Source organism: Plectrocnemia conspersa, unplaced genomic scaffold (genome assembly GCF_051122295.1).
Source record: "Plectrocnemia conspersa isolate PC_06_02 unplaced genomic scaffold, ASM5112229v1 ptg000003l, whole genome shotgun sequence".
Classification (NCBI taxonomy): Eukaryota; Metazoa; Arthropoda; class Insecta; order Trichoptera; family Polycentropodidae; genus Plectrocnemia; species Plectrocnemia conspersa.
The window spans coordinates 17,263,564-17,283,323 of record NW_028277167.1 but is presented as its reverse complement, the minus strand read 5'-3'; positions in this window follow the sequence as shown (position 1 = coordinate 17,283,323).

The following is a 19,760-nucleotide window of genomic DNA, read 5'->3' as shown; positions in this document are numbered from 1 at the left end:
TACTCGCATCTTTCTTCTTGGTGTCTCTCACCCTCTGTGCCATGGCTTGTTGTCTCAGCGTCTGCCACGAGATGGCTGTCTGTTGAATAGGCTGCATCGAAATGCAGACCTATCTGTGTGGTCGCCACAACACTATATAAAATATAACACTATATATATTTAAACACTTTGAATAATAGTACACCATATAATATTACACTGTATATAATATAACACTGTATAAAATATAACACTATATAACACAAAGCACTGTATTAAACACAACACTCTATCAAATATAACACTTTAGGGTCACAGTCCTAGGACTAGTTGATCTCGCTCTTGTGTAAATCCAAGTAGACTTTCATTAGTTATATTCACATGTGACAACAGACGATTAACGGCGTGACGTTTCTTTCAACTTGGTTAAAGAAGTGCAAGTTGTAATGCTCGTAGAATATCCTCAGGGCTTTTGTGGCTGCACGCTTCTAGTGTCAGGACAAATTCTTCGTGCAGCTGGTGGCTTGGGAGATCTAGGACTAGTCTTCATGTCTGTCGACGAGGGCTAGAATGACTTGTGGTTACTCTGAGTGGCTCCACAAGGAGCCACTCACAGGAACCACAAGTCATACGCGCATTTTTCTTCTTGGTGTCTCTCACCGTCTGTTCCATGGCTTGTTGTCTCAGCGTCAGCCACGAGATGGCTGTCTGTTGAATAGGCTGCATCGAAATGTAGACCTATCTGTGTGGTCGCCACAACACTATATATATTTAAACACTTTGAATAATAGAACACTATATAATATTATACTGTATATATTATAACACTGTATAAAATATAACACTATATAACACAAAGCACTGTATTAAACACAACACTCTATTAAATATAACACTTCAGGGTCACAGTCCTAGGAGTAATTGATCTCGCTCTTGTGTAAATCCAAGTAGACTTACATTAGTTATATTCACATGTGACAACAGACGATTAACGGCGTGACGTTTCTTTCAACTTCGGTTAAAGAAGTGCAAGTTGTAATGCCGGTAGAATATCCTCAGGGTTCTTGTGGCTGCGTGCTCCTAGTGTCAGGACAAATACTTCGTACAGCTGGAGGTTTAGGAGATCCAGGACTAGTCTTCATGTCTGTCGATGACGGCTAGTATGACTTGTGGTTACTCTGAGTGGCTCCACAAGGAGCCACTCACAGGAACCACAAGTCATACTCGCATCTTTCTTCTTGGTGTCTCTCACCGTCTGTGCCATGGCTTGTTGTCTCAGCGTCTGCCACGAGATGGCTGTCTGTTGAATAGGCTGCATCGAAATGCAGACCTATCTGTGTGGTCGCCACAACACTATATAAAATATAACACTATATATATTTAAACACTTTGAATAATAGTACACCATATAATATTACACTGTATATAATATAACACTGTATAAAATATAACACTATATAACACAAAGCACTGTATTAAACACAACACTCTATTAAATATAACACTTTAGGGTCACAGTCCTAGGACTAGTTGATCTCGCTCTTGTGTAAATCCAAGTAGACTTTCATTAGTTATATTCACATGTGACAACAGACGATTAACGGCGTGACGTTTCTTTCAACTTGGTTAAAGAAGTGCAAGTTGTAATGCCGGTAGAATATCCTCAGGGCTTTTGTGGCTGCACGCTTCTAGTGTCAGGACAAATTCTTCGTGCAGGTGGTGGCTTGGGAGATCTAGGACTAGTCTTCATGTCTGTCGACGAGGGCTAGAATGACTTGTGGTTACTCTGAGTGGCTCCACAAGGAGCCACTCACAGGAACCACAAGTCATACGCGCATCATTCTTCTTGGTGTCTCTCACCGTCTGTGCCATTGCTTGTTGTCTCAGCGTCTGCCACGAGATGGCTGTGTTGAATAGGCTGCATCGAAATGTAGACCTATCTGTGTGGTCGACACAACACTATATAAAATATAACACTATATATATTTAAACACTTTGAATAATAGAACACTATATAATATTACACTGTATATAATATAACACTGTATAAAATATAACACTATATCACATAAAGCACTGTATTAAACACAACACTCTATCAAATATAACACTTAAGGGTGCGCAGTCCTAGGAGTAGTTGATCTCGCTCTTGTGTGAATCAAAGTAGACTTTCATTTGTTATATTCACATGTGACAACAGACGATTATCGGCGTGACGTTTCTTTCAACTTCGGTTAAAGAAGTGCAAGTTGTAATGCCAGTAGAATATCCTCAGGGCTCTTGTAGCTGCGCGCTCTTAGTGTCAGGACAAATTCTTCGTGCAGCTGGTGGTTTAGGAGATCCAGGACTAGTCTTCATGTCTGTCGACGAGGGCTAGAATGACTTGTGGTTACTCTGAGTGGCTCCACAAGGAGCCACTCACAGGAACCACAAGTCATACGCGCATCTTTCTTCTTGGTGTCTCTCACCGCCTGTGCCATTGCTTGATGTCTCAGCGTCTGCCACGAGATGGCTGTCTGTTGAATAGGCTTCATCGAAATGTAGACCTATCTGTGGGGTCGACACAACACTATATAAAATATAACACCATATATATTTAAACACTTTGAATAATAGAACACTATATAATATTACACTGTATATAATATAACACTGTATAAAATTTAACACTATATTACATAAAGCACTGTATGAAACACAACACTCTATCAAATATAACACTTTAGGGTGCGCAGTCCTAGGAGTAGTTGATCTCGCTCTTGTGTGAATCAAAGTAGACTTTCATTAGTTATATTCACATGTGACAACAGACGATTATCGGCGTGACGTTTCTTTCAACTTCGGTTAAAGAAGTGCAAGTTGTAATGCTCGTAGAATATCCTCAGGGCTCTTGTAGCTGCGCGCTTTTAGTGTCAGGACAAATTCTTCGTGCAGCTGGTGGTTTGGGAGATCCAGGACTAGTCTTCATGTCTGTCGACGAGGGCTAGAATGACTTGTGGTTACTCTGAGTGGCTCCACAAGGAGCCACTCACAGGAACCACAAGTCATACGCGCATCATTCTTCTTGGTGTCTCTCACCGTCTGTGCCATTGCTTGTTGTCTCAGCGTCTGCCACGAGATGGCTGTGTTGAATAGGCTGCATCGAAATGTAGACCTATCTGTGTGGTCGACACAACACTATATAAAATATAACACTATATATATTTAAACACTTTGAATAATAGAACACTATATAATATTACACTGTATATAATATAACACTGTATAAAATATACCACTATATAACACAAAGCATTGTATTAAACACAACACTCTATTAAATATAACACTTTAGGGTCACAGTCCTAGGACTAGTTGATCTCGCTCTTGTGTAAATCCTAGTAGACTTTCATTACTTATATTCACATGTGACAACAGACGATTAACGGCGTGACGTTTCTTTCAACTTGGTTAAAGAAGTGCAAGTTGTAATGCCGGTAGAATATCCTCGGGGCTTTTGTGGCTGCACGCTTCTAGTGTCAGGACAAATTCTTCGTGCAGCTGGTGGCTTGGGAGATCCAGGACTAGTCTTCATGTCTGTCGACGAGGGCTAGAATGACTTGTGGTTACTCTGAGTGGCTCCACAAGGAGCCACTCACAGGAACCACAAGTCATACGCGCATCTTTCTTCTTGGTGTCTCTCACCGTCTGTTCCATGGCTTGTTGTCTCAGCGTCAGCCACGAGATGGCTGTCTGTTAAATAGGCTGCATCGAAATGTAGACCTATCTGTGTGGTCGCCACAACACTATATATATTTAAACACTTTGAATAATAGAACACTATATAATATTACACTGTATATAATATAACACTGTATAAAATATACCACTATATAACACAAAGCATTGTATTAAACACAACACTCTATTAAATATAACACCTTAGGGTCACAGTCCTAGGAGTAGTTGATCTCGCTCTTGTGTGAATCAAAGTAGACTTTCATTAGTTATATTCACATGTGACAACAGACGATTATCGGCGTGACGTTTCTTTCAACTTCGGTTAAAGAAGTGCAAGTTGTAATGCTCGTAGAATATCCTCAGGGCTCTTGTAGCTGCGCGCTTTTAGTGTCATTCCAAATTCTTCGTGCAGCTGGTGGTTTGGGAGATCCAGGACTAGTCTTCATGTCTGTCGACGAGGGCTAGAATGACTTGTGGTTACTCTGAGTGGCTCCACAAGGAGCCACTCACAGGAACCACAAGTCATACGCGTATCATTCTTCTTGGTGTCTCTCACCGTCTGTGCCATTGCTTGTTGTCTCAGCGTCTGCCACGAGATGGCTGTGTTGAATAGGCTGCATCGAAATGTAGACCTATCTGTGTGGTCGACACAACACTATATAAAATATAACACTATATATATTTAAACACTTTGAATAATAGAACATCATATAATATTACACTGTATATAATATAACACTGTATAAAATATAACACTATATAACACAAAGCACTGTATTAAACACAACACTCTATTAAATATAACACTTTAGGGTCACAGTCCTAGGAGTAGTTGATCACGCTCTTGTGTAAATCCAAGTAGACTTTCATTAGTTATATTCACATGTGACAACAGACGATTAACGGCGTGACGTTTCTTTCAACATCGGTCAAACAAGTGCAAGTTGTAATGCTCGTAGAATATCCTTAGGGCTCTTGTAGCTGCGCGCTCTTAGTGTCAGAACAAATTCTTCGTGCAGCCGGTGGTTTGGGAGATCCAGGACTAGTCTTCATGTCTGTCGACGAGGGCTAGAATGACTTGTGGTTACTCTGAGTGGCTCCACAAGGAGCCACTCACAGAAACCACAAGTCATACGCGCATCTTTCTTCTTGGTGTCTCTCACCGTCTGTTTCATGGCTTGTTGTCTCAGCGTCAGCCACGAGATGGCTGTCTGTTGAATAGGCTGCATCGAAATGTAGACCTATCTGTGTGGTCGCCACAACACTATATATATTTAAACACTTTGAATAATAGAACACTATATAATATTATACTGTATATATTATAACACTGTATAAAATATAACACTATATAACACAAAGCACTGTATTAAACACAACACTATATTAAATATAACACTTTAGGGTCACAGTCCTAGGACTAGTTGATCTCGCTCTTGTGTAAATCAAAGTAGACTTTCATTAGTTATATTCACATGTGACAACAGACGATTAACGGCGTGACGTTTCTTTCAACTTCGGTTAAAGAAGTGCAAGTTGTAATGCTCGTAGAATATCCTCAGGGCTCTTGTAGCTGCGCGCTCCTAGTGTCAGAACAAATTCTTCGTGCAGCTGGTGGTTTGGGAGATCCAGGACTAGTCTTTATGTCTGTCGACGAGGGCTAGAATGACTTGTGGTTACTCTGAGTGGCTCCACAAGGAGCCACTCACAGGAACCACAAGTCATACGCGCATCATTCTTCTTGGTGTCTCTCACCGTCTGTGCCATTGCTTGTTGTCTCAGCGTCTGCCACGAGATGGCTGTGTTGAATAGGCTGCATCGAAATGTAGACCTATCTGTGTGGTCGACACAACACTATATAAAATATAACACTATATATATTTAAACACTTTGAATAATAGAACACTATATAATATTACACTGTATATAATATAACACTGTATAAAATATAACACTATATTACATAAAGCACTGTATTAAACACAACACTCTATCAAATATAACACTTAAGGGTGCGCAGTCCTAGGAGTAGTTGATCTCGCTCTTGTGTGAATCAAAGTAGACTTTCATTTGTTATATTCAAATGTGACAACAGACGATTATCGGCGTGACGTTTCTTTCAACTTCGGTTAAAGAAGTGCAAGTTGTAATGCCAGTAGAATATCCTCAGTGCTCTTGTAGCTGCGCGCTCTTAGTGTCAGGACAAATTCTTCGTGCAGCTGGTGGTTTGGGAGATCCAGGACTAGTCTTCATGTCTGTCGACGAGGGCTAGAATGACTTGTGGTTACTCTGAGTGGCTCCACAAGGAGCCACTCACAGGAACCACAAGTCATACGCGCATCTTTCTTCTTGGTGTCTCTCACCGTCTGTGCCATGGCTTGTTGTCTCAGCGTCTGCCACGAGATGGCTGTCTGTTGAATAGGCTGCATCGAAATGCAGACCTATCTATGTGGTCGCCACAACACTATATAAAATATAACACTATATATATTTAAACACTTTGAATAATAGTACACCATATAATATTACACTGTATATAATATAACACTGTATAAAATATAACACTATATAACACCTTAGGGTCACAGTCCTAGGACTAGTTGATCTCGCTCTTGTGTAAATCCAAGTAGACTTTCATTAGTTATATTAGGTAATCCCGGAATTAATGTCGTTTTTTATTAAAACTCAAACTTATTTTTTTTTTTCAATTATTTAATATTTTTTTAATACAAAGTAATTTCTAGTGTTATCTACGACTCTTTGCCATCTTGTTACTAGATCTAAAATTCCTTATTCATAAAAGGCTTTTGGTTTAGATTCGAAGAACTCCGAAAGACCCGATTTCAGTTTTTGTCGAATTGTCGAATTTTTTGTTCCCTAATTGCGTTTCTAAAAAGCGAAATAAGTGAAAGTTGCTCGGTACCAAGTCCAGAGAATAGGGTGGGTGCAATAAAACATCCCAGCTAAGGTCCTGGATTTTTTTACGGGTAATATCGGCAACATGCGGCTGGGCGTTATCATGTTGAAGAATGACATTACTTTTATTCACAAGAGCAGGTCTAATTTTTTGTAACGTCGTATTTAATTTGTCCATCTGTTCACAATAGAGGGCTGCAGTAACAGTTTGCCCTTGTTTTAAAACATCATAATAAATTACACCTTTCGAATCCCACCACACACACAATAATGCTTTCCGAGGATGTAGTCCTGGTTTTGGTGTTGGAATTGGGGTTTGACCTCGATTTAACCATTGTTTCTATTTTTTTATATCATGATAAAGAACCCATTTTTCGTCTCTGGTGATAAAGTCATGGAGAAACGGGGTAAAATGTTGCTTTTCTTGCAGTATTTTGCATATGTTGAGGCGTTGAGCTTTGTTGCGTCGGAGAGCGCGTGAGGAACCGAGATACCTTATTTTTTAACTTTTCGCAGTTTCTCAAGATAACGATGGGTGTTCGACCGTGATGTGCCGACTTTCTTCGATAATTCATCAATGGTCATAATCGGATTTGCTTCGATTTCCGCCTTTAGAGCTGGACTATCCACTAGACTGGGCCGTCCACTTCGAAGCTCGTCCTTCAAATCGAGATTGCCCGTTGGAAATTTTTTGAACCCACTTTGGCACTTTCTTTTGTCCAGTATATCATCGTAAATGTCATAAATGCATTCTGTTGCTTCTGTCGCAGTTTTTTTTGAATGAAACAAAAACAGCATACAGTTTCTTAAATGTGTTTCCGAAGGACACGTCTCTGCCATTGTTTGTAAATGGGGTAGAAAAGTTTTTTTTTGTTTAAAAGAAAGGCAAAGGATCACAGAAAAGAAAAAAATTACAACGCACGTATTCACTGCTCATCGGAGCCAAAAATACTAAGCCAAAGTTGCCTATTAAAAAAACGACATTAATTCCGGGATTACCTAATATTCACATGTGACAACAGACGATTAACGGCGTGACGTTTCTTTCAACTTCGTTAAAGAAGTGCAAGTTGTAATGCCGGTAGAATATCCTCAGGGCTTTTGTGGCTGCGCGCTTCTAGTGTCAGGACAAATTCTTCGTGCAGCTGGTGGTTTGGGAGATCCAGGACTAGTCTTCATGTCTGTCGACGAGGGTTAGAATGACTTGTGGTTACTCTGAGTGGCTCCACAAGGAGCCACTCACAGGAACCACAAGTCATACGCGCATCTTTCTTCTTGGTGTCTCTAACCGTCTGTGCCATGGCTTGTTGTCTCAGCGTCTGCCACGAGATGGCTGTCTGTTGAATAGGCTGCATCGAAATGCAGACCTATCTGTGTGGTCTCCACAACACTATATAAAATATAACACTATATATATTAAAACACTTTGAATAATAGAACACTATATAATATTACACTGTATATAAAATAACACTGTATAAAATATAACACTATATTACATAAAGCACTGTATTAAACACAACACTCTATCAAATATAACACTTTAGGGTCACAGTCCTAGGAGTAGTTGATCTCGCTCTTGTGTGAATCAAAGTAGACTTTCATTAGTTATATTTACATGTGACAACAGACGATTATCGGCGTGACGTTTCTTTCAACTTCGGGTAAAGAAGTGCAAGTTGTAATGCCGGTAGAATATCCTCAGGGTTTTGTGGCTGCGCGCTTCTAGTGTCAGGACAAATTCTTCATGCAGCTGGTGGTTTGGGAGATCCAGGACTAGTCTTCATGTCTGTCGACGAGGGCTAGAATGACTTGTGGTTACTCTGAGTGGCTCCACAAGGAGCCACTCACAGGAACCACAAGTCATACGCGCATCTTTCTTTTTGGTGTCTCTCACCGTCTGTTCCATGGCTTGTTGTCTCAGCGTCAGCCACGAGATGGCTGTCTGTTGAATAGGCTGCATCGAAATGAAGACCTATCTGTGTGGTCGCCACAACACTATATATATTTAAACACTTTGAATAATAGAACACTATATAATATTACACTGTATATATTATAACACTGAATAAAATATAACACTATATAACACAAAGCATTGTATTAAACACAACACTTTATTAAATATAACACTTTAGGGTCACAGTCCTAGAAGTAGTTGATCTCGTTCTTGTGTAAATCCAAGTAGACTTACATTAGTTATATTTACATGTGACAACAGATGATTAACGGCGTGACGTTTCTTTCAACTTCGGTTAAAGAAGTGCAAGTTGTAATGCCGGTAGAATATCCTCAGGGTTCTTGTGGCTGCGTGCTCCTAGTGTCAGGACAAATACTTCGTGCAGCTGGAGGTTTAGGAGATCCAGGACTAGTCTTCATGTCTGTCGATGACGGCTAGTATGACTTGTGGTTACTCTGAGTGGCTCCACAAGGAGCCACTCACAGGAACCACAAGTCATACGCGCATCTTTCTTCTTGGTGTCTCTCACCGTCTGTGCCATGGCTTGTTGTCTCAGCGTCTGCCACGAGATGGCTGTCTGTTGAATAGGCTGCATCGAAATGCAGACCTATCTGTGTGGTCGCCACAACACTGTACAAAATATAACACTATATATATTTAAACACATTGAATAATAGAACACTATATAATATTACACTGTATATAATATAACACTGTATAAAATATAACACTATATAACACAAAGCACTGTATTAAACACAACACTCTATTAAATATAACACTTTAGGGTCACAGTCCTAGGACTAGTTGATCTCGCTCTTGTGTAAATCAAAGTAGACTTTCATTAGTTATATTCACATGTGACAACAGACGATTAACGGCGTGACGTTTCTTTCAACTTCAGTTAAAGAAGTGCAAGTTGTAATGCTCGTAGAATATCCTCAGGGCTCTTGTAGCTGCGCGCTCCTAGTGTCAGAACAAATTCTTCGTGCAGCTGGTGGTTTGGGAGATCCAGGACTAGTCTTCATGTCTGTCGACGAGGGCTAGAATGACTTGTGGTTACTCTGAGTGGCTCCACAAGGAGCCACTCACAGGAACCACAAGTCATACGCGCATAATTCTTCTTGGTGTCTCTCACCGTCTGTGCCATTGCTTGTTGTCTCAGCGTCTGCCACGAGATGGCTGTGTTGAATAGGCTGCATCGAAATGTAGACCTATCTGTGTGGTCGACACAAAACTATATAAAATATAACACTATATATATTTAAACACTTTGAATAATAGAACACTATATAATATTACACTGTATATAATATAACACTGTATAAAATATAACACTATATTACATAAAGCACTGTATTAAACACAACACTCTATCAAATATAACACTTAAGGGTGCGCAGTCCTAGGAGTAGTTGATCTCGCTCTTGTGTGAATCAAAGTAGACTTTCATTTGTTATATTCACATGTGACAACAGACGATTATCGGCGTGACGTTTCTTTCAACTTCGGTTAAAGAAGTGCAAGTTGTAATGCCAGTAGAATATCCTCAGTGCTCTTGTAGCTGCGCGCTCTTAGTGTCAGGACAAATTCTTCGTGCAGCTGGTGGTTTAGGAGATCCAGGACTAGTCTTCATGTCTGTCGACGAGGGCTAGAATGACTTGTGGTTACTCTGAGTGGCTCCACAAGGAGCCACTCACAGGAACCACAAGTCATACGCGCATCTTTCTTCTTGGTGTCTCTCACCGTCTGTGCCATGGCTTGTTGTCTCAGCGTCTGCCACGAGATGGCTGTCTGTTGAATAGGCTGCATCGAAATGCAGACCTATCTGTGTGGTCTCCACAACACTATATAAAATATAACACTATATATATTTAAACACTTTGAATAATAGAACACTATATAATATTACACTGTATATAATATAACACTGTATAAAATATAACACTATATTACATAAAGCACTGTATTAAACACAACACTCTATCAAATATAACACTTTAGGGTCACAGTCCTATGAGTAGTTGATCTCGCTCTTGTGTGAATCAAAGTAGACTTTCATTAGTTATATTTACATGTGACAACAGACGATTATCGGCGTGACGTTTCTTTCAACTTCGGGTAAAGAAGTGCAAGTTGTAATGCCGGTAGAATATCCTCAGGGCTTTTGTGGCTGCGCGCTTCTAGTGTCAGGACAAATTCTTCATGCAGCTGGTGGTTTGGGAGATCCAGGACTAGTCTTCATGTCTGTCGACGAGGGCTAGAATGACTTGTGGTTACTCTGAGTGGCTCCACAAGGAGCCACTCACAGGAACCACAAGTCATACGCGCATCTTTCTTCTTGGTGTCTCTCACCGTCTGTTCCATGGCTTGTTGTCTCAGCGTCAGCCACGAGATGGCTGTCTGTTGAATAGGCTGCATCGAAATGTAGACCTATCTGTGTGGTCGCCACAACACTATATATATTTAAACACTTTGAATAATAGAACACTATATAATATTACACTGTATATATTATAACACTGAATAAAATATAACACTATATAACACAAAGCATTGTATTAAACACAACACTCTATTAAATATAACACTTTAGGGTCACAGTCCTAGAAGTAGTTGATCTCGTTCTTGTGTAAATCCAAGTAGACTTACATTAGTTATATTTACATGTGACAACAGATGATTAACGGCGTGACGTTTCTTTCAACTTCGGTTAAAGAAGTGCAAGTTGTAATGCCGGTAGAATATCCTCAGGGTTCTTGTGGCTGCGTGCTCCTAGTGTCAGGACAAATACTTCGTGCAGCTGGAGGTTTAGGAGATCCAGGACTAGTCTTCATGTCTGTCGATGACGGCTAGTATGACTTGTGGTTACTCTGAGTGGCTCCACAAGGAGCCACTCACAGGAACCACAAGTCATACGCGCATCTTTCTTCTTGGTGTCTCTTACCGTCTGTGCCATGGCTTGTTGTCTCAGCGTCTGCCACGAGATGGCTGTCTGTTGAATAGGCTGCATCGAAATGCAGACCTATCTGTGTGGTCGCCACAACACTGTACAAAATATAACACTATATATATTTAAACACATTGAATAATAGAACACTATATAATATTACACTGTATATAATATAACACTGTATAAAATATAACACTATATAACACAAAGCACTGTATTAAACACAACACTCTATTAAATATAACACTTTAGGGTCACAGTCCTAGGACTAGTTGATCTCGCTCTTGTGTAAATCCAAGTAAACTTTTATTAGTTATATTCACATGTGACAACAGACGATTAACGGCGTGACGTTTCATTCAACTTGGTTAAAGAAGTGCAAGTTGTAATGCCGGTAGAATATCCTCAGGGCTTTTGTGGCTGCGCGCTTCTAGTGTCAGGACAAATTCTTCGTGCAGCTGGTGGTTTGGGAGATCCAGGACTAGTCTTCATGTCTGTCGACGAGGGCTAGAATGACTTGTGGTTACTCTGAGTGGCTCCACAAGGAGCCACTCACAGGAACCACAAGTCATACGCGCATCTTTCTTCTTGGTGTCTTTCACCGTCTGTGCCATGGCTTGTTGTCTCAGCGTCTGCCACGAGATGGCTGTCTGTTGAATAGGCTGCATCGAAATGTAGACCTATCTGTGTGGTCGCCACAACACTATATAAAATATAACACTATATATATTTAAACACTTTGAATAATAGAACACTATATAATATTACACTGTATATAATATAACACTGTATAAAATATAACACTATATTACATAAAGCACTGTATTAAACACAACACTCTATTAAATATAACACTTTAGGGTGCGCAATCCTAGGAGTAGTTGATCTCGCTCTTGTGTGAATCAAAGTAGACTTTCAGTAGTTATATTCACATGTGACAACAGACGATTATCAGCGTGACGTTTCTTTCAACTTCGGTTAAAGAAGTGCAAGTTGTAATGCTCGTAGAATATCCTCAGGGCTCTTGTAGCTGCGCGCTCCTAGTGTCAGAACAAATTCCTCGTGCAGCTGGTGGTTTGGGAGATCCAGGACTAGTCTTCATGTCTGTCGACGAGGGCTAGAATGACTTGTGGTTACTCTGAGTGGCTCCACAAGGAGCCACTCACAGGAACCACAAGTCATACGCGCATCTTTCTTCTTGGTGTCTCTCACCGTCTGTGCCATTGCTTGTTGTCTCAGCGTCTGCCACGAGATGGCTGTCTGTTGAATAGGCTTTATCGAAATGTAGACCTATCTGTGTGGTCGACACAACACTATATAAAATATAACACTATATATATTTAAACACTTTGAATAATAGAACACTATATAATATTACACTGTATATAATATAACACTGTATAAAATATAACACTATATCACATAAAGCACTGTATTAAACACAACACTCTATCAAATATAACACTTTAGGGTCCCAGTCCTAGGAGTAGTTGATCTCGCTCTTGTGTAAATCCAAGTAGACTTTCATTAGTTATATTCACATGTGACAACAGACGATTAACGGCGTGACGTTTCTTTCAACTTCGGTTAAACAAGTGCAAGTTGTAATGCTCGTAGAATATCCTTAGGGCTCTTGTAGCTGCGCGCTCCTAGTGTCAGGACAAATTCTTCGTGCAGCTGGTGGTTTGGGAGATCCAGGACTAGTTTTCATGTCTGTCGACGAGGGTTAGAATGACTTGTGGTTACTCTGAGTGGCTCCACAAGGAGCCACTCACAGGAACCACAAGTCATACGCGCATCTTTCTTCTTGGTGTCTCTCACCGTCTGTGCCATGGCTTGTTGTCTCAGCGTCTGCCACGAGATGGCTGTCTGTTGAATAGGCTGCATCGAAATGCAGACCTATCTATGTGGTCTCCACAACACTATATAAAATATAACACTATATATATTTAAACACTTTGAATAATAGAACACTATATAATATTACACTGTATATAATATAACACTGTATAGAATATAGCACTATATTACATAAAGCACTGTAATAAACACAACACTCTATCAAATATAACACTTTAGGGTCACAGTCCTAGGAGTAGTTGATCTCGCTCTTGTGTGAATCAAAGTAGACTATTATTAGTTATATTCACATGTGACAACAGACGATTAACGGCGTGACGTTTCTTTCAACTTCGGTTAAAGAAGTGCAAGTTGTAATGCCGGTAGAATATCCTCAGGGCTCTTGTAGCTGCGCGCTCCTAGTGTCAAAACAAATGCTTCGTGCAGCTGGTGGTTTGGGAGATCCAGGACTAGTCTACATGTCTGTCGACGAGGGCTAGAATGACTTGTGGTTACTCTGAGTGGCTCCACAAGGAGTCACTCACAGGAACCACAAGTCATACGCGCATCATTCTTCTTGGTGTCTCTCACCGTCTGTGCCATGGCTTGTTGTCTCAGCGTCTGCCACGAGATGGCTGTCTGTTGAATAGGCTGCATCGAAATGCAGACCTATCTGTGTGGTCGCCACAACACTGTACAAAATATAACACTATATATATTTAAACACATTGAATAATATAACACTATATAATATTACACTGTATATAATATAACACTGTATAAAATATAACACTATATAACACAAAGCACTGTATTAAACACAACACTCTATTAAATATAACACTTTAGGGTCACAGTCCTAGGACTAGTTGATCTCGCTCTTGTGTAAATCCAAGTAGACTTTCATTAGTTATATTCACATGTGACAACAGACGATTAACGGCGTGACGTTTCTTTCAACTTTGGTTAAAGAAGTGCAAGTTGTAATGCTCGTAGAATATCCTCAGGGCTCTTGTAGCTGCGCGCTCCTAGTGTCAGAACAAATTCTTAGTGCAGCTGGTGGTTTGGGAGATCCAGGACTAGTCTTCATGTTTGTCGACGAGAACTAAAATGACTTGTGGTTACTCTGAGTGGCTCCACAAGGAGCCACTCACAGGAACCACAAGTCATACGCGCATCTTTCTTCTTGGTGTCTCTCACCGTCTGTGCCATTGCTTGTTGTCTCAGCGTCTGCCACGAGATCGCTGTCTGTTGAATAGGCTGCATCGAAATGTAGACTTATCTGTGTGGTCGCCACAACACTATATAAAATATAACACTATATATATTTAAGCACTTTGAATAATAGAACACTATATAATATTACACTGTATATAATATAACACTGTATAAAATATAACACTATATAACACAAAGCACTTTATTAAACACAACACTCTTAAATATAACACTTTAGGGTCACAGTCCTAAGCTAGTTGATCTCGCTCTTGTGTAAAGCCAAGTAGACTTTCATTAGTTATATTCACATGTGACAACAGACGATTAACGGCGTGACGTTTCTTACAACTTCGGTTAAAGGAGTGCAAGTTGTTATGCCGGTAGAATATCCTCAAGGCTCTTGTAGCTGCGCGCTCCTAGTGTCAGGACAAATTCCTTGTGCAGCTGGTGGTTTGGGAGATCCAGGACTAGTCTTCATGTCTGTCGACGAGGGCTAGAATGACTTGTGGTTACTCTGAGTGGCTCCACAAGGAGCCACTCACAGGAACCACAAGTCATACGCGCATCTTTCTTCTTGGTGTCTCTCACCGTCTGTGCCATGGCTTGTTGTCTCAGCGTCTGCCACGAGATGGCTGTCTGTTGAATAGGCTGCATCGAAATGCAGACCTATCTGTGTGGTCGCCACAACACTGTACAAAATATAACACTATATATATTTAAACACATTGAATAATAGAACACTATATAATATTACACTGTATATAATATAACACTGTATAAAATATAACACTATATAACACAAAGCACTGTATTAAACACAACACTCTATTAAATATAACACTTTAGGGTCACAGTCCTAGGACTAGTTGATCTCGCTCTTGTGTAAATCCAAGTAGACTTTCATTAGTTATATTCACATGTGACAACAGACGATTAACGGCGTGACGTTTCTTTCAACTTCGGTTAAAGAAGTGCAAGTTGTAATGCTCGTAGAATATCCTCAGGGCTCTTGTAGCTGCGCGCTCCTAGTGTCAGAACAAATTCTTCGTGCAGCTGGTGGTTTGGGAGATCCAGGACTAGTCTTCATGTTTGTCGACGAGGACTAAAATGACTTGTGGTTACTCTGAGTGGCTCCACAAGGAGCCACTCACAGGAACCACAAGTCATACGCGCATCTTTCTTCTTGGTGTCTCTCACCGTCTGTGCCATTGCTTGTTGTCTCAGCGTCTGCCACGAGATCGCTGTCTGTTGAATAGGCTGCATCGAAATGTAGACTTATCTGTGTGGTCGCCACAACACTATATAAAATATAACACTATATATATTTAAACACTTTGAATAATAGAACACTATATAATATTACACTGTATATAATATAACACTGTATAAAATTAAACACTATATAACACAAAGCACTTTATTAAACACAACACTCTTAAATATAACACTTTAGGGTCACAGTCCTAAGCTAGTTGATCTCGCTCTTGTGTAAAGCCAAGTAGACTTTTATTAGTTATATTCACATGTGACAACAGACGATTAACGGCGTGACGTTTCTTACAACTTCGGTTAAAGGAGTGCAAGTTGTTATGCCGGTAGAATATCCTCAAGGCTCTTGTAGCTGCGCGCTCCTAGTGTCAGGACAAATTCCTTGTGCAGCTGGTGGTTTGGGAGATCCAGGACTAGTCTTCATGTCTGTCGACGAGGGCTAGAATGACTTGTGGTTACTCTGAGTGGCTCCACAAGGAGCCACTCACAGGAACCACAAGTCATACGCGCATAATTCTTCTTGGTGTCTCTCACCGTCTGTGCCATTGCTTGTTGTCTCAGCGTCTGCCACGAGATGGCTGTGTTGAATAGGCTGCATCGAAATGTAGACCTATCTGTGTGGTCGACACAACACTATATAAAATATAACACTATATATATTTAAACACTTTGAATAATAGAACATCATATAATATTACACTGTATATAATATAACACTGTATAAAATATAACACTATATAACACAAAGCACTGTATTAAACACAACACTCTATTAAATATAACACTTTAGGGTCCCAGTCCTAGGAGTAGTTGATCTCGCTCTTGTGTAAATCCAAGTAGACTTTCATTAGTTATATTCACATGTGACAACAGACGATTAACGGCGTGACGTTTCTTTCAATTTGGTTAAAGAAGTGCAAGTTGTAATGCCGGTAGAATATCCTCAGGGCTTTTGTGCCTGCGCGCTTCTAGTGTCAGGACAAATTCTTCATGCAGCTGGTGGTTTGGGAGATCCAGGACTAGTCTTCATGTCTGTCGACGAGGGCTAGAATGACTTGTGGTTACTCTGAGTGGCTCCACAAGGAGCCACTCACAGGAACCACAAGTCATACGCGCATCTTTCTTCTTGGTGTCTCTCACCGTCTGTGCCATGGCTTGTTGTCTCAGCGTCTGCCACGAGATGGCTGTCTGTTGAATAGGCTGCATCGAAATGTAGACCTATCTGTGTGGTCGCCACAACACTATATAAAATATAACACTATATATATTTAAACACTTTGAATAATAGAACACTATATAATATTACACTGTATATAATATTACACTGTATAAAATATAACACTATACAACATAAAACACTATTAATCACAACACTCTTTTAAATATAACACTTTAGGGTGCGCAGTCCTAGAAGTAGTTGATTTTGCTCTTGTGTGAATCAAAGTAGACTTTCATTAGTTATATTCACATGTAACAACAGACGATTATCGGCGCGACGTTTCTTTCAACTTCGGTTAAAGAAGTGCAAGTTGTAATGCTCGTAGAATATCCTCAGGGCTCTTGTAGCTGCGCGCTCCTAGTGTCAGAACAAATTCTTCGTGCAGCTGGTGGTTTGGGAGATCCAGGACTAGTCTTCATGTCTGTCGACGAGGGCTAGAATGACTTGTGGTTACTCTGAGTGGCTCCACAAGGAGCCACTCACAGGAACCACAAGTCATACGCGCATCATTCTTCTTGGTGTCTCTCACCGTCTGTGCCATTGCTTGTTGTCTCAGCGTCTGCCACGAGATGGCTGTGTTGAATAGGCTGCATCGAAATGTAGACCTATCTGTGTGGTCGACACAACACTATATAAAATATAACACTATATATATTTAAACACTTTGAATAATAGAACACTATATAATATTACACTGTATATAATATAACACTGTATAAAATATAACACTATATTACATAAAGCACTGAATTAAACACAACACTCTATCAAATATAACACTTTAGGGTGCGCAGTCCTAGGAGTAGTTGATCTCGCTCTTGTGTGAATCAAAGTAGACTTTCATTTGTTATATTCACATGTGACAACAGACGATTATCGGCGTGACGTTTCTTTCAACTTCGGTTAAAGAAGTGCAAGTTGTAATGCCAGTAGAATATCCTCAGTGCTCTTGTAGCTGCGCGCTCTTAGTGTCAGGACAAATTCTTCGTGCAGCTGGTGGTTAAGGAGATCCAGGACTAGTCTTCATGTCTGTCGACGAGGGCTAGAATGACTTGTGGTTACTCTGAGTGGCTCCACAAGGAGCCACTCACAGGAACCACAAGTCATACGCGCATCTTTCTTCTTGGTGTCTCTCACTGTCTGTGCCATTGCTTGTTGTCTCAGCGTCTGCCACGAGATGGCTGTTTGTTGAATAGGCTGCATCAAAATGTAGACCTATCTGTGTGGTCGACACAACACTATATAAAATATAACACTATATATATTTAAACACTTTGAATAATAGAACACTATATAATATTAAACTGTATATAATATAACACTGTATAAAATATAACACTATATAACACAAAGCACTTTATTAAACACAACACTCTTAAATATAACACTTTAGGGTCACAGTCCTAAGCTAGTTGATCTCGCTCTTGTGTAAAGCCAAGTAGACTTTCATTAGTTATATTCACATGTGACAACAGACGATTAACGGCGTGACGTTTCTTACAACTTCGGTTAAAGGAGTGCAAGTTGTTATGCCGGTAGAATATCCTCAAGGCTCTTGTAGCTGCGCGCTCCTAGTGTCAGGACAAATTCCTTGTGCAGCTGGTGGTTTGGGAGATCCAGGACTAGTCTTCATGTCTGTCGACGAGGGCTAGAATGACTTGTGGTTACTCTGAGTGGCTCCACAAGGAGCCACTCACAGGAACCACAATTCATACGCGCATCTTTCTTCTTGGTGTCTCTCACCGTCTGTGCCATGGCTTGTTGTCTCAGCGTCTGCCACGAGATGGCTGTCTGTTGAATAGGCTGCATCGAAATGCAGACCTATCTGTGTGGTCGCCACAACACTGTACAAAATATAACACTATATATATTTAAACACATTGAATAATAGAACACTATATAATATTACACTGTATATAATATAACACTGTATAAAATATAACACTATATAACACAAAGCACTGTATTAAACACAACACTCTATTAAATATAACACTTTAGGGTCACAGTCCTAGGACTAGTTGATCTCGCTCTTGTGTAAATCCAAGTAGACTTTCATTAGTTATATTCACATGTGACAACAGACGATTAACGGCGTGACGTTTCTTTCAACTTGGTTAAAGAAGTGCAAGTTGTAATGCTCGTAGAATATCCTCAGGGCTCTTGTAGCTGCGCGCTCCTAGTGTCAGAACAAATTCTTCGTGCAGCTGGTGGTTTGGGAGATCCAGGACTAGTCTTCATGTTTGTTGACGAGGACTAAAATATCTTGTGGTTACTCTGAGTGGCTCCACAAGGAGCCACTCACAGGAACCACAAGTCATACGCGCATCTTTCTTCTTGGTGTCTCTCACCGTCTGTGCCATTGCTTGTTGTCTCAGCGTCTGCCACGAGATCGCTGTCTGTTGAATAGGCTGCATCGAAATGTAGACTTATCTGTGTGGTCGCCACAACACTATATAAAATATAACACTATATATATTTAAACACTTTGAATAATAGAACACTATATAATATTACACTGTATATAATATAACACTGTATAAAATATAACACTATATAACACAAAGCACTTTATTAAACACAACACTCTTAAATATAACACTTTAGGGTCACAGTCCTAAGCTAGTTGATCTCGCTCTTGTGTAAAGCCAAGTAGACTTTTATTAGTTATATTCACATGTGACAAC